This window comes from Procambarus clarkii, chromosome 60 (assembly GCF_040958095.1).
Source record: "Procambarus clarkii isolate CNS0578487 chromosome 60, FALCON_Pclarkii_2.0, whole genome shotgun sequence".
Lineage (NCBI taxonomy): Eukaryota > Metazoa > Arthropoda > Malacostraca > Decapoda > Cambaridae > Procambarus > Procambarus clarkii.
Genome location: NC_091209.1, coordinates 12,276,651 through 12,289,788, shown reverse-complemented (window position 1 = coordinate 12,289,788; position 13,138 = coordinate 12,276,651).

The following is a 13,138-nucleotide window of genomic DNA, read 5'->3' as shown; positions in this document are numbered from 1 at the left end:
CCCGTCTTCCCAGCACTCTTTGTCGTATAACGCTTTGAAACTACTGACGGGTTTAGCCTCCACCACCACCTTTTCACATAGTTTGTTCCAACTGTCTTCCACTCTGTTTGCAAAAGAAAACTTTCTAATATTTTTCTAATATTTTCTAATATTTTTCTAATATTTTCTAATATTTTCTAATATTTTTCTAATATTTTCTATTATTTTTTCTAATATTTTCTAATATTTTCTAATATTTTCTAATATTTTTCTAATATTTTCTAATATTTTTCTAATATTTTCTAATATTTTCTAATATGTTTCTAATATTTTCTAATATTTTTCTAATATTTTTCAAATATTTTCTAATATTTTTCTAATAATTTTTCTAATATTTTTTAATATTTTATTATTTATTTTTCTATATTTTTTTCGGCACCTTTGTTTCCTTAGTTTGAATCTGTGTCCTCTTGTTCGTGAAGTTGCTGGGTTCAGGAATTCCTCTCTGTCAATTTGGTCTATTCCTGTTAGTATTTTGTAAGTGGTGATCATATCACCTCTTTTTCTTATATCTTCTAGTTTTGGCATGTTTAATGCCTCTAGTCTCTCCTAATAACGCTTATTTTTCAGTTCCGGAAGCCATTTTGTAACATGCCTTTGCACCTTCTCCAGTTTATTGATGTGCTTCTTGAGATTTGGGCACCACACAACTGCTGCATATTCCATGTTTGGTCTCACGAAAGTCATGAACAGTTTCTTAAGTATTTCACCATCCATATAGCTAAAAGCAAGTCTGAAGTTGGAAAGAGGCACATACGCTCCTCTCACAATGTTCTTTATGTGTTCCTCTGGCGACAACTTACTATCCAAAACCACCTCTAGGTCTCGTTCTTTAGTAGAATCTGTAATTCCTTTCCCCATAATTTGTAAATTGTGTGTGGTCTATTTTCTCCGATTCCACATTCCATAACATCCAAGCAACAGCCTGGTGGACCAAACTCTCACAAGTCAAGCCTGGCCTCGGGCCGGGCTTGGGGAGTAGAAGAACTCCCAGAACCCCATCAACCAGGTATCAACCTGGTATCAACCAGGTATGGCATTTATTCACATTGAATTCCATTTGCCACTTGATGCACCAAGTACTTATTTTATCTAGAACAATTTGAAGGGCATTACAATCGTCTGCGTCTCCTATCTTCCTCAGTATCTTAGCATCATCAACAAACATGTTCATATATTTCTGTATTCCTTCTGGTAGATGGTTTATGTAGACGATGAACATTACTGGTTCAAGAACTGAACCCTGTGGTACTCCGCCAGTAACACTCCTCCAGTCAGATACATTGTCTCTGATTACTGCCCTCAACTGCCTGTCAGTTAGAAAATTGTTCATCATTTTAGAAGTCTCCCTGTCACCCCTCCAGCATGTTCCAGTTTCCAGAACAGCCGCTTGTGTGGGACTCTGTCAAAAAGTCTTTTTTAGGTCCAGATAGACACAGTCAACCCAATCAGCTCTTTCCTGTAGTATCTCTGAGCTTTCCTGTAGTATCTCTGAGCTTTCCTGTAGTATCTCTGAGCTTTCCTGTAGTATCTCTGAGCTTTCCTGTAGTATCTCTGAGCTTTCCTGTAGTATCTCTGAGCTTTCCTGTAGTATCTCTGAGCTTTCCTGTAGTATCTCTGAGGCTCTATCATAAAAGCTATTTAGATTTGCGCGTGTGTGTGTGTGTGTGTGTGTGTGTGTGTGTGTGTGTGTGTGTGTGTGTGTGTGTGTGTGTGTGTGTGTGTGTATGTGTATTTACTATTTGTGTCTGCAGAATCGAGCTAGTAGCTCTTGGACCCCGCTTTTCTAACCAATCTATTTTTCCTTTATTATATCTACTACATATATTTCTCTCTAACACACACACACACACACATCACCAGGAAGCAGCCCGTAGCAGCTGTCTAACTCCCAGGTACCTATTTACTGCTAGGTGAACAGGAGCATCAGGGTGACAGCTGAACAGACACACAGACAGGCTGACTGAGAGAACATTAAACCAATCGCACATGAGTGTGATTTCACACATGTTTTTTGAGTGTTTCTTCCCCCCCCCCCCCCCACCCCCCACCCCCACACACGAGTCCAGAACCCATACAAAAAACTCCAATAGCTCTACCAACCTTTCGAGAAAATTTTCAGAAACTGGGCCCCGTAATAGCGCTGATGATCTGCCAGCATCCCCGCTCCCATCTCCAGCATCACTTACCTGAAGGAGAAGGGAGATGAGAAGAGTGTAGAGATGAAGGAGGAGTTAGATGAAAAGAAGGAAGAGAGAGAGAGAAAGAGAGAGAGAGAAATACAAGAAATATGGAAGACAGCTAATGTCGTCTCAGTATACAAAAACAGAGAATTAGCTACGAGGAGAGACTATTAGAATTAAATATCATGTCACTGGAAGATAGAAGAGTTAGGGGGAGACATGATCACCATATACAAAATTCTCAAGGAACTGACAAGGGGGTAGATAAAGACAAACTATTTAACACGGGTGGTACTCGAACAAGGTGACACAGGCTAAACAATAGCGACATGGGTAACCAATCAAGGTGAAGCCAGATATCAAAGACAGTATCCAATTTACACAAGACTAAACAAAACAAGAGAGCATATTAAAATAGCAGCATATCTTACGACACCCTTACGATGAGTATGATGAGCACACGATCAACACTTACCATCACATCATCATTATACACCCACATTATATCCTCCTCCTTTCTGCCTGGGTTAAAAAAATACTTTAAATCCAATAAAAGCAGAACCCACAGTTCTTAGTGGTGGCCGCCGTCAAATTCCTCATTCCCCACTGTCAGTCTCCTGTTCCTTGACCACTTAATCCAACCCCCCCCCTCCCCCACTACCCATTCCATCGCATGTATTCTCCTTTCTCTTCCACTCCCGGTAGAGCGACGGTCTCGCTTCATGCAAGTCGGCGTTCAATCCCCCGACCGTCCACAAGTGGTTGGGCACCATTCCTTCCCACGGTCCCATCCCAAATCCTTATCCTAAACCTTTCCTTATGGTCGTAAAGGCTTGGTGCTTTCTCCTGATAATTCCCTCTCCTCCTTCCCTATGTCTACATAGTGAGGACGCTTGAGTGGTGACTTGCCCTTGAGCGCCGATAGGGTATTAGATAGGACCGGGCAAATGGCTATAAGCGCTACTTGCCCCGCTCCGGTGCCAGGTAAGTTACGGGCTCACCATAGCCCGTGCTACTTGGAACTTATTCCGAGTAGCTGAATCTATAACAACAACAACAACAATGTCTTCTTGAGGGAGTGCTTCTCCATCAAACACTCAAGTGCTTGCACTAAGCACTTAGTGACACTTTTAAGACCACGGGAGATAAAAGGACCCATTAGTGCGTACTTACCTAGATATTGTCATCTAGATGTGTGAGCACGGAGGATCGAGGTTAAGCTCTTGAGTCCCACTTTTCCAGCTGTCTGTAATGTTGATACAAAGGCCTAATAAATGCGTATTTCATATCATTGTCTCTTCTAACACGGCCTATAATTCTTTACACTTATCACGCTGAAGAAGTTGTTCCTGTTCTATGATTTGTAATTGTCAATGACTACCCATTCAATTCCACTTTTCCATTTTCCATTTTCCATTCCAGTTTAGACCTATTGTCTTATGTATGACCCTCTGTCCTGCGTGACAGTGAATACTAGCATTAACCTCAATTTAATAAGACTCTCAAAATCCTCAGATTAGGCAAAATTGTAATTAATTTTGTCAATAAAGATGTTAATAATAATAATTCAATTCCACTATTTCCCCTATTTGTGCCAATTTTGTCAGGGTCAACATTAGTATCTCTGCGGCTGCCGCCCCTAGCTTACACGAAGAGTTACATAGTTTGTGACAAGAATGAATGTTTAAGGATTATCGCCAAACCATTACGACTATACAGCCCATGGAAGGGGTCAGGATAAGGATTTGGGACGGGACGGGGGAAAGGAATGGTGCCCAAACACTTCTTGGATCGTTGGGGATTGAACGCTGACCTGCATGACGCGAGACCGTCGCTCTACCGTCCAGCCCAAGTGGTCGGCCCCACAAGACGAAGAGATAATCATTTTTTTTTTTGGGGGGAGGGGGTCGGAGAGGGGGGGGAGGAGTAATTATAGTTATGCAAAATTGGCATAAACTGGATGGTAAAAAAAAACAGAGCGGGGGGCATGTCATAGGATCATAGGGCTTTTCAGGAGGGGAGGTACAGTGCGTGGGCATGTCATAGGATCATACCCCTGGCCTTTCAGGAGTGGGGGTACACACATGAAAACAAAAAAACAGAAGGTGGGTTGCTTTTTGTCGCTGCACCTGCTGCCTACAGCAGGTGTTTTCTTAAGGTCAACACCTTCACGTGAGGACTGTGGCAGATCCTTGACTGCTGCTGCTGTTGCTTTTCTTAGTTCCAGTTTTCTTAGTTTTCTTAGTTTCTTAGTTTTCTTAGTAGTACTTAGTTTCTTAGTTTCTTAGTTTTCTTAGTTAGTTTTCTTAGTTGCTTTTCTTAGTTAGTTTTCTTAGTTGCTTTTCTTAGTTTGTTGCTGTTGTTGTTCCTCATGCTCCTGTTGCTTCTGCAAGATGTGGTCGAGACATAAACAAATGGGCAGTTTCTATTTTTACCTGATGCCTCTGTTCACCTAGCGGTAAAAAGGTATCTATGAGTTTGTTGTAGCGGGCGGGTGCATCGTGGGGGAGGTGTGTGTGTGCATTCACCGAGTTGTGCTTGCGGGGGTTGAGCTCTGGCTCTTTGGTCCCGTCTCTTGACTATCAATCAACAGGTGTACAGAGGCCTGAGCCTACTGGGCTCTATCATATCTACACTTGAAACTGTGTATGGAGTCAGCCTCCACCACATCACTGGCTAATGCATTCCATTTGTCAACCACTCTGACACTAAAAAAGTTCTTTCTAATATCTCTGTGGCTCATTTGGGCACTCAGTTTCCACCTGTGTCCCCTTGTGCGTGTGCCCCTTGTGTTAAATAACCAGTCTTTATCTACCCTGTCGATTCCCTTGAGAATCTTGAATTTGGTAATCATGTCCCCCCCGAACTCTGTGAGTGTGTGTGAGTGTGTGTGCGTGCATGTGCGTGTGTGTGTGTGTGTTGGGGTGAATAATGCTCAGACATCCTGTACATTCCACTCACATAGATCACCGGAGATTCCAACTTGAGATAACAAATACAATACCGGGTTCTCCAACCGACTGGACCGCGGTCGCCCACAATAAGGATCTCATAAGCACCTATAACTGATTCCCAACTGATCCTTTAACACCTTCCCTGGAACACTCCAGAGAAGAAATGTAAACACCGGATACCTTAGAAGACATACCAGAGAGAGACAGACGATGCAAACACCAGGTACCACAGAAGTCCTGAGACAGACGTCCTGAGACAGACGTCCTGAGACAGACGTCCTGAGACAGACGTCCTGAGACAGGAGCCCCCAGGTAGACAGTGGTGGTGACACCTGTCTCCGTCGCCTTATCGTGACACCATCTTCTGCCACGACAAACGGCCCCGACACCAGGGTAGACATGGGGGTGTCAGACACGGAGACCGTGCGTGGGTGATGGTGTGTGTGGGTGACGGTGTGTGTGGGTGACGGTGCGTGTGTGGGTGACGGAGTCTGCGGTGAGAGTGACGGACACCGCCTTGACCACTACCTGAGAGAATGGGAACACCTGAGAGACATTAGAAATGTGTGTGTAGCATAGTAAACTCCATTTTGAGTTAGGAACGTAATGTCATATATAAATGTTGTTCTCAAAAGATTTCCCTCATTTTGCACCGGTAAGATAACTTAAGTTTTTAAGGGTTGGCGAATGTTAATCTTCTTGTTTGAGGAGCTGTTCACTTGAGACAGTTAAGCAAGTCCCAGCTGTGTCTGGGTACAAGTGACAGGATGAACAACCCAGCGGGTTTTCTTCCTATTGGGGAGTGTTGTACATGCTGCTATGGCGGTGTGTCCACTCACAGGATGAGTGGTGGTGCCAAATACTGTCACTATGGCGGTGTCCACTCACAGGATGAGTGGCGCTGCCCAATACTGTCACTATGGCGGTGTGTTCACTCACGGGATGAGTGACGCTGCCCAATACTGTCACTATGGCGGTGTGTCCACTCACAGGATGAGTGGCGCTGCCCAATACTGTCACTATGGCGGTGTGTTCACTCACAGGATGAGTGGCGCTGCCCAATACTGTCACTATGGCGGTGTGTCCACTCACAGGATGAGTGGCGCTGCCCAATACTGTCACTATGGCGGTGTGTCCACTCACAGGATGAGTGGCGCTGCCCAATACTGTCACTATGGCGGTGTATTCACTCACGGGATGAGTGACGCTGCCCAATAAACTGGCCGAATTAATAAACTCAAACCGGATTAATCTTTGTGTGCCCCCCCCCCCTTTTTTTTTTGCCTTATTCAACGCCTTATTCAACACCCTTTTACGCCTTACTCTTCACCAATTTGTATGAACCTGACCTCCCTAATAGTATAAATCCAATACACCCAGTTACAGCCCAGCTCCTGTGCCAGGTAAGTCCACTACGGGCTCACCATATCCCGTGCTACTTGCTACTTTTTGTTCCCAGTAACTGGATCTAGAACAACAACAACTATACAGTCCCATTCACTTGAGAATGAACCATGTAGGTTCGAAACGTTGAGTAAATTAATTATAAGTGCAATATATTCTACAGTTAATTATTTATATTAGATTATCTGGAACAAAGATGACATCTGGAGAAATCCTCTTATATATATATATATATATATATATATATATATATATATATATATATATATATATATATATATATATATATATATATATATATATATATATAGGGGGGTACCACCACTGGTGTAATTATAGGGACCCACAGCCTCAGAGAAGGGAACACATATATATATATATATATATATATATATATATATAACTTTAGAACACTTTCCCACCAGGAGACTCGAACCCTAGCCAGCACAGAAGCCTTCCAGCAACTGGCATAACAGGTACGCCTTAACCCACTCCACCACCTGCTCAGACCCTTAAAAGAGATGGTAATTTCGGAGTATTTATACACTCCAAAGATCACCACCTCCCAAGAGCACTAGAGCAAGTGAGGGGTCATTTATACGTTTTTCCATCAAGTCCCTGTTAATATGGGAGAACACTTTAATATTTTTTATTTAATAATATTTTTTTTTATTGACAACGGATTGTAAAGAAAAATTAATTCAGCTTTCGGAAAAAATAATTGAGATTGATCCTGTTTTTTTTTCCTTTGAGGTTTTAATGCTGCGAATTCGATTTGTTGAAAAGGGATTTAATTTATTTTTAAAGTTTATTCGTACTGTAAACAGTTTATTTGTATTCGTTTGTTTTTTCGTTATCTGTCTTTGGTTACGTTATTCAAATTCTTTATTTCTCTGTTAATTAATCTGTCTGTGCTTTATCTTTTTCTTCTGATTCTCTCTCTCTCTTTCTCCTCTTAACACACGCACTCATACACAAATTGATGAGTAGGCACTCAAATACGTGAGTATATAGGCACACACTCAGATAGACACCGCATGCACACACATGTACACACGGAGGAACAGAGGTGAACACGCGCGCGCACACACACACACACACACACACACACACACACACACACACACACACACACACACACACACACACACACACACACACTCTTCTTAGTACTAATTATGGAACTCAAACCTTTCCCAACTTCCACGTAATAGTTCTGTCAACCTTTGAAGAACGTTGAGGTGTTGCCTGAGCATATAAGTGCGTTGAAGACATTCTCCTCTTACCACTTACGGGCTATTCATGCCCGTGCCACCTCTTAGGTGGCTTAATCTTCATCAATCAATCAATCAATTCTCCTCTGTCATCAACTCACCATCACCAGACACCAGGACGCACAAGGGGACACAGGTGGAAACTTGAGTGCCCAAATGAGCCACAGAGATATTAGAAAGAACTTTTTTAGTGTCAGAGTGGTTGACAAATGGAATGCATTAGGAAGTGATGTGGTGGAGGCTGACTCCATACACAGTTTCAAGTGTAGATATGATAGAGCCCAATAGGCTCAGGAATCTGTACACCTGTTGATTGACGGTTGAGAGGCAGGACCAAAGAGCTAAAGCTCAACTAGGTGAGTACACACACACACACACACACACACTCACACACACACACACACACACACACACACACACACACACACACACACACACACACACTCACACACACACACACACACACACACACACACACGCACATACACACACACACACACACACACACACACACACACACACACACACACACACACACACACACACACACACACACACACACACACACACACACACACACACACACACACACACACACACACACACACACACACACACACACACACACACACACACACACACACGCACACACACACACACACACACACACACACACACACACGCACACACACACACACACACACACACGCACACACACACGCACACACACACACGCACACACACACACACACATCCTCCTATTCGCGAACAGATTTTATGACTCATAAAAGTGTGTGCAATCTATATAATTACCACCTGAGCTCCACACCAGGCGTGAGGTTTGAGTGTGTCGTGCACGCAAACAGGTGACAACACGCGATATTCCATACACCGTGTGGGTCATGTTCATCTAGGAAGGTCACGGGCTCTAGGAAGGTCACGGGCTCTAGGAAGGTCATGGACTCTAGGAAGGTCACGGGCTCTAGGAAGGTCACGGGCTCTAAGAAGGTCACGGGCTCTAGGAAGGTCACGGGCTCTAGGAAGGTCACGGGCTCTAGGAAGGTCACGGGCTCTAGGAAGGTCATGGGCTCTAGGAAGGTCATGGGCTCTAGGAAGGTCATGGGCTCTAGGAAGGTCATGGGCTCTAGGAAGGTCATGGTCTCTAGGAAGGTCACGGGCTCTAGGAAGGTCACAGGCTCTATTAAGGTCACGGGCTCTAGGAAGGTCACGGGCTCTAGGAAAGTCACACGCTGTAGAAAGGTCACGCCCACAAGAAGACACGTTCGCATGAAAATTAACCAAAAAATGTATTTAACTGCTTCACAATTTACATATTCAACTTTGCATGTCGTGACCAACACCCATTTTAACTCTCTTGTAAACGTCTTGTCGTGTTCCATGCTGCCTGGTGGTAAAAATATCATGGGGTTTCCTAGGTCTAAGATATTACATGAGTCAGGTTGGTACCTATGAGGCCTCATGCTGGCTAAGCTTGGGAAAGGACTTGATGATGTAGCGACATTCAATAAACAAGGAATTGTTGTTTTTCTCCTCACTCAATATGCTCTAAAATATTGCTTATATATATACAGCGTATCCCACCGCTGCCACCAATTAATATTGGTGGCAGCGGTGGGATTCACACACTAGAAGGTGAAGGGACGACGACGTTTCGGTCCGTCCTGGACCATTCTCAAGTCGATTGTGGTCGACTCAAGTCACAATCGACTGGAGAATGGTCCAGGACGGACCGAAACGTCTTCGTCCCTTCACCATCTAATATGTGGTCTGGTCAACATACTTTAGCCACGTTATTGTGACTCATCGCCTGCACGTGGGATACACAGTTACATAAGCAATAAGAAAAAAAAATAGCATAGGTAAGTAGAAAGCTTTATCTGTATCATAGGAACTTGAAACACTTTAGAGATAAAATCCATAACTACCAGAATGATGTGCTGATAACTATTGCTTAATCCCCTGATACAAAATCCGACCTACGGTTTTGAAAGGTTATACTTCACTTTGGTTATATCACACAGCGGAGATTAGTCTCTGATACATATTATATCCTGGGTAATATTGTGATTTGCAATGTATTTGCAATGAAGGAATATGTATTACTAAAAGATACTCTCAATGGTGCTATAAGGCTTACACCTCAGATTCAGAAGCAGATGTTAATTTTCTGAGTAATTCCTTATCATGATTGATTGATGGAGATTAAGCCACCCAAGAGGTGACACGGGCATGAATAGCCCGTAAGTGGTTGGGTTTTTGGAGTGAATGTGATATCTTTGGTCGTGAATTATCATGAGCATTCTGGCTTTGTTGATATAGAGATAGCTTCATATTTTACAGGTTCGAGCTCAATCCCTGATGATCAAATTTAATTGATATGCAAACAGTTCTGAACAGCGTTGCAGAACTCATATTTTGTTGCGTCGTTGGGATGAGTAACACACACATATTAATTTACCAATTGTAGTATTAATGTGAATGTTCCTCTTATAGGAAAGTAAATTATATACTCATAATGTTATAAAGGTATTATGGGTTGAGAGAGAGTAAGTAGCTATCAAAAGAAGGCACCGTTGTTGTTTTTGATTCAGCTACTCAGAACAAAACGTTCCAAGTAGCACGGGCTATGGTGAGCCCGTCTGAAGGCACCATCAAGGGGAGGCTATATAGCACCATCAGGGAGGGAGGGAGGGAGATGAGTTTCCTCATCTCCACCTTTCATATTTTTTTATTTCTAATTCAGTTTGCCTCATCCTTTGTGTATTCTATTTTCCTCATTACCCGAACCCTTTCTTCCTCTTCTCACTTCTCACTTCTCCCTTCACCCAATTCCAGCATCCTCCCCCCCCTCCCCCACACACACACATGGCTAAAATATAGCGTTCATTACTACGGACTAAACCCTCCTAAATATTTATCACCGTGCGAGAGTTTCAACATTTAATACACCGCTGAAAATTGGGATGTATATGTCTGTGTATATATATGTGTGCGTGCGTGCGGGGGAGCTTCACCAATGTTCTCTCCAATTTGTTTTGGTCTACGAAATTGGGATTCCCACGTTGACACGATATTGCTAGTGAAAACCTCCGTGTAATTAAAGTTTGTATCGTGTTTGGGAGTCGCGTAATAGTCGGGATGGGGGTCGAATTTTGCGCGCGAGATTGAGAAATTTCATTGTTTATGTTCGAGGCGGAAGCGCTACAGTTTTTTTTTTGGGGGGGATAACATTTCCAGCAAATACCGAATGTCAATTGTGAACGAATAATATATAGAACTAGCTGGCATTACAGCCTCGGCCGTTCCATTAGACTTTTATGCACTCATAAAAATAAGCATTTTAATTGGAACACAAGGATTTTATTTATGATTTTATTAATGTGCAATGGAACATTGCATCAATATAGCCGAATTAATACTCTGACTAAATTAATACTTTGACCTCGGACTGTAGGTTCGAACCCTCGTCACGGCCCTTGTGGATTTGTACATTTGATGCATCAGGCTATTGTGATTTCTGTGGGTAAAACTTTTGACTCCCCGCAACGGAAAGATAATAATAAACAACTCTTTGTTTTCTCTCCCCCTCTCCTGTGGGCGTTCGTAGCCTAGACGGTAGAGCGACGGTCTCGCTTCATGCAGGTCGGGGTTCAATTCCCGACCGTCCACAAGTGGTTAGGCACCATTCCTTCCCTCCCCCGTCCCATCCCAAGTCCTTGTCCTGACCCCTTCCCAGTGCTATATAGTCTTAATGGCTTGGCGCTTTCTCCTGATAGTTGCCTCTCCCCCTCTCCTGTCTTCTGTGTTTTCCAAGACACAGTTTTCTAAGCACAGTGTTTTTAGGCTTAATGTCGCGCCACCATTAGCAGTCAAGTTGGCGTTACTGTTGTGTGATAATGGTGTCTTGGTTGACGGGTTGACGACGCTGCTGCTGCCACTCTAGCCCTCGGTAAGGGCGCACTTACCCTGCTGAGGGTACGATTCACTTGACTAGTTGACAGGAGGGAATTGAATGAGGAAGAGATGGAAGGAAGGATTGATAAAGAGGGTGTAGAGGAGAACAACGATAAAGGAAGAAGAGTCTGGGGAAGGAACAGGTTCAGAAAGAAGAAATTAGCGACTTGTTTGAACATAGTAATATACACAACTCTCTCTCTCTCAATAAGGGGAGGAAGTAGATTCCAACAGCGACGGAGGGCAGGACACCACAGAGGCAGGCCAGGACACCACAGAGGCAGGCCAGGACACCACAGAGGCAGGCCAGGACACCACAGAGGCAGGACACCACAGAGGCAGGACACCACAGAGGCAGGCCAGGACACCACAGAGGCAGGCCAGGACACCACAGAGGCAGGCCAGGACACCACAGAGGCAGGCCAGGACACCACAGCGGCAGGCCAGGACACCACAGAGGCAGGCCAGGACACCACAGAGGCAGGCCAGGACACCACAGAGGCAGGCCAGGACACCACAGAGGCAGGCCAGGACACCACAGAGGCAGGCCAGGACACCACAGAGGCCAGGACCTGGGCTGTCCAGGCCCACACCAAAACAAACATTATCAGCCACATCTCTTGCGAGCGACAGTTGCTCGGGGGTGGCGACGCTGCCCTTCGTGTCCTTCAGTACTGCTGCGGCTGCAGGTGGCGCCGCTGTTGCAAAAGGGGTGCTGCAGGTGGCGCCGCTGTTGCAAAAGGAGGTGCTGCAGGTGGCGCCGCTGTTGCAAAAGAGGTGCTGCAGGTGGCGCCGCTGTTGCAAAAGGAGGTGCTGCAAGTGGCGCCGCTGTTGCAAAAGGAGGTGCTGCAGGTGGCGCCGCTGTTGCAAAAGGAAGTGCTGCAGGCGGCGCTGCTGTTGCAAAAGGGGTGCTGCAGGTGGCGCCGCTGTTGCAAAGGGGGTGCTGCAGGTGGCGCCGCTGTTGCAAAAGGGGTGCTGCAGATGGCGCCGCTGTTGCAAAAGGGGTGCTGCAGGTGGCGCTGCTGTTGCAAAAGAGGTGCTGCAGGTGGCGCCGCTGTTGCAAAAGGAGGTGCTGCAAGTGGCGCCGCTGTTGCAAAAGGAGGTGCTGCAGGTGGCGCCGCTGTTGCAAAAGGAAGTGCTGCAGGCGGCGCTGCTGTTGCAAAAGGAGGTGCTGCAGGTGGCGCCGTTGTTGCAAAAGGGGTGCTGCAGGTGGCGCTGCTGTTGCAAAAGGAGGTGCTGCAGGTGGCGCCGCTGTTGCAAAAGGAGGTGCTGCAGGTGGCGCCGCTGTTGCAAAAGGAAGTGCTGCAGG